The sequence below is a fragment of the Triticum aestivum genome, chromosome 1B (genome assembly GCF_018294505.1).
Source record: "Triticum aestivum cultivar Chinese Spring chromosome 1B, IWGSC CS RefSeq v2.1, whole genome shotgun sequence".
Taxonomy (NCBI): Eukaryota; Viridiplantae; Streptophyta; class Magnoliopsida; order Poales; family Poaceae; genus Triticum; species Triticum aestivum.
The window spans coordinates 313,623,850-313,627,235 of record NC_057795.1 but is presented as its reverse complement, the minus strand read 5'-3'; positions in this window follow the sequence as shown (position 1 = coordinate 313,627,235).

The following is a 3,386-nucleotide window of genomic DNA, read 5'->3' as shown; positions in this document are numbered from 1 at the left end:
TTTGTGATATGCATTTGATCAAGGCTATGAGGCGTGTCAAGTATGGGCCAGTATTCCAAGTCCCAGAAAACAGATCTCGTCTTCCATATCTTCAGTAGGGGCTCCGACGCCTTTTTCTTCGTCTTTCCCGGTGAGGGGCACTCTTCCCAGTTCTTCAATAACTCATATATTTCTGCACTGCTACGCTTACATGGAGGACCTCGATGCTCAGCCTTACCATTGAATAGATCTCCGTGCTTTCTCCATGGGTCATCCTTCTTGAGCTATCTTCGATGCCCCGTGTACACGATTTTCGAAGACCCACCATATTTTGATAGCTGCAGAGAAGTTGTATCATCCATGCACCTCGTGCATCCGCAATATCCCTGGCACACCTGGCCGGAGAGATAGCCGTAACCGAGATAGTCCTGCACCGTCGTGATCAGCGCGGCTCTCATGTAGAAATACTCTCCTTTGCTTGCGTCCCATGTCTTGGCCGGTGTTGTCCATAAGGTCTGTAAATCCTCTTTCAGTAACCCGAGATACAAATTTATATCATTTCCCGGTTGTCTCGGCCCTTGAATAAGCATATCCATGTGTATGTATTTTTCCTTCATGCACAACCAGGGGGGAGGTTGTACATCCATACAAACACGGGCCATGTGCTATGATTGGTGTTCTAGTTGCCAAATGGATTCATGCCATCACTACTAGCGCCAATCACGATGTTACTTGGATCATTTGCAAAAAATTCAAATTCAGCATTTAATGCTCTCCACTGGCTAGCATCTGCGAGGTGTCTCAGCTTCGGTTCATCTCCGTCATCTAACTTCACCCTCTCCGCGTGCCAGCGCATAAGATTTGCTTCCTTAGGATCTATGAAATACCGCTGTAGACGCGGAGTGATCGAAAAGTACCATACAACTTTCTGTGGAGCTTTCTTTCCGACCTTTTTATATCGTGAAGCATTGCACTTTGGACAGATGGTTGTTTCTGCGTGCTTGTTCCGATATATGATGCAATCATTGATGCATGCGTGATATCTAATATGTGGCAGATCAAGAGGGCACACAACTTTCTTTGCCTCCTCGACACTAGTAGGACACATGCTTCCCGCGGGAAGAACCTTCTTTAGGTACTTCAGAAGCTCATCCAGGCTTGTATCTGTCCATTTGTTTTTGCCTTCATCTTTAGAAGTTCTAGTGTGAAACTCAAGTGGGTCGCCTCGGGATTATTGCAACCATCATACAAAGGAGTCATCGAGTCTACCTCCACTTGCGCCAGTTTGGCCTCCTCTCTAGAAGCAGCTCTGTCGCTAGTCGTCTTCTTGCGAAGCAGGTCTCGAACATGCGGGTCCCGCATGGCTGAACTTAGTAGCGACGAAGACGGTGGCGTGTCCGCGTCTTCTCTGCCTTGAACTGCCTCTTCGCCATCGACATTTCCGAGGCCGTCTTCCTCTTTGGGCACATAATCGGTCATCTCTTCATCTGGTGACCCCATGTCGTTATTTCCTGCCCCGTCGACGTCGTCGTCGTCATCATCATCATCATCATCATCATCATCATCATCATCATCATCATCATCATCATCATTATCATCATCATCATCATCATCTTCACTTATCCACCGAGTATGGCCATGCATGAAACCATGCATGAGCAGGTGCGCCTTGAATTTACCACCCTTAAAGGGGTCGAGCCTGACTCTTCCTTTGCATTTTCGACATGGACATAAAACATCCCTCAGTCTTTTTTCATACATGTCATCCACAGCGGATTGCCAGTATCTTTCCACCATCCTTCCATTGACCTTCATGATCACCTGCGGGCGGAGCAAATATTATAACCACGTATATATGCATGCATGGATCAAAATCATACAAAAATTCGGCACGACCTTCCCTAAACATAGGACATATTGAGTTTGCATGCCCGAAATTCACCGAAACGGAATTGAATCGACAATTCAGCAAAACATAGGCAACTCATGTCACCCACATTGTTTCATCAAATACACAATGTAGGCAACTCAAATTATGCCACACACAGTTTGGTATATTCTCATATAGCCCATATATATATAGTTTCGGTCCTATCCACACAAACAGTTTTTTGCTCACCTATGTGTCGAGAGGGATATCGAGCACCTTTCTTCTTAATTACCTAGTAGCTCTATAGATATATAGCTCTAACTAGCTAGCTAGCTAGGGAGAGAGTGGGAGGAGAGGGAGAGGAGAAGAGGGAAGGCATTAATGGAAGGGGGTGGTGGAGGGCAAAGAAGAGGGGGAGGGAGGGCATTAATGGAGGTGGTGGTGGTGAAGGGCAAAGAAGAGGGGGGTGGTGGAGGGAAAAGAAGAGGGGGAGGGAGGGCTCTAATGGAGGGGTGTGGTGGAGGGGCAAAGAAGAGGGGGGTAATGGAAGGGCAAATAAGAGGGGAAGGGAGGGCTCTAATGGAGGGGTGGTGGAGGGGCAAAGAAGAGGGGGGTGATGGAAGGGCAAAGAAGAGGGGAAGGGAGGGCTCTAATGGAGGGGTGGTGGAGGGGGAGCATTGGAACAAGCAAGGTGTAAGGAAAGGGGGGAAAGGAAGGGGGAGGAAGAAGAAAGGGGAGGAAGGAGGGGAAAGGTGGTAGGTGGCTGGCGGGAATAGCAGTAGCGCGGGTCTCCTATGCGCGCTACTGCTATGGCAGCTTGCAAAATATCTACGGCTGGTGGTGCACTACCTATAGCGCGGGCCAAAATAACACGCTACCGGTAAAATTTTATAGATAGAAAAAATAGCAGTAGCACGTTTATACCAACAGGCGCTATAGATCCAAAACTAACAGTAGCACTGGTTGGGCGACAAGCGCTGCTAATATTTAGTGATCAGATATTGTGGTGTGTTACACTTAGCAGTAGCGTGGGTTTAGATAACAAGCATTGCTGCTAACTTATACCAGTAGCGCTCTTTCTAGCCAGCGCTACTACTAACTACTAGTAGCGTGGGGTCACAAACAAACGCTACTGGTAAACTTCTATCTATAAGCATTTTCCTAGTAGTGCAACCATAGCATTAAAGCATCGAGTCCCCTTTATCCCATACGCCACAACCCCCTTACTCGGGTTTATGCTTCTGTCACTCAAGCAACCCACTATAAGTGAATCATGAACGTATTGCAACACCCTACAGCGGGAGTCCCTAACGCTTGCGTGACACAGAGCGCACAATAGGATAACACCAAAATAAAACATACAACTCGTACCAATCTAGATCATCAATCAACCCAAAGACAAAAGATATCTACTCAAAACATCATAGGATGGCAACACATCATTGGATCATAATATGTGGCATAAAGCACCATGTTCAAGCAGGGATTACAGCGGGGTGCGGGAGAGTGGACCGCGTAAAAGAGATGAGGATGGTGA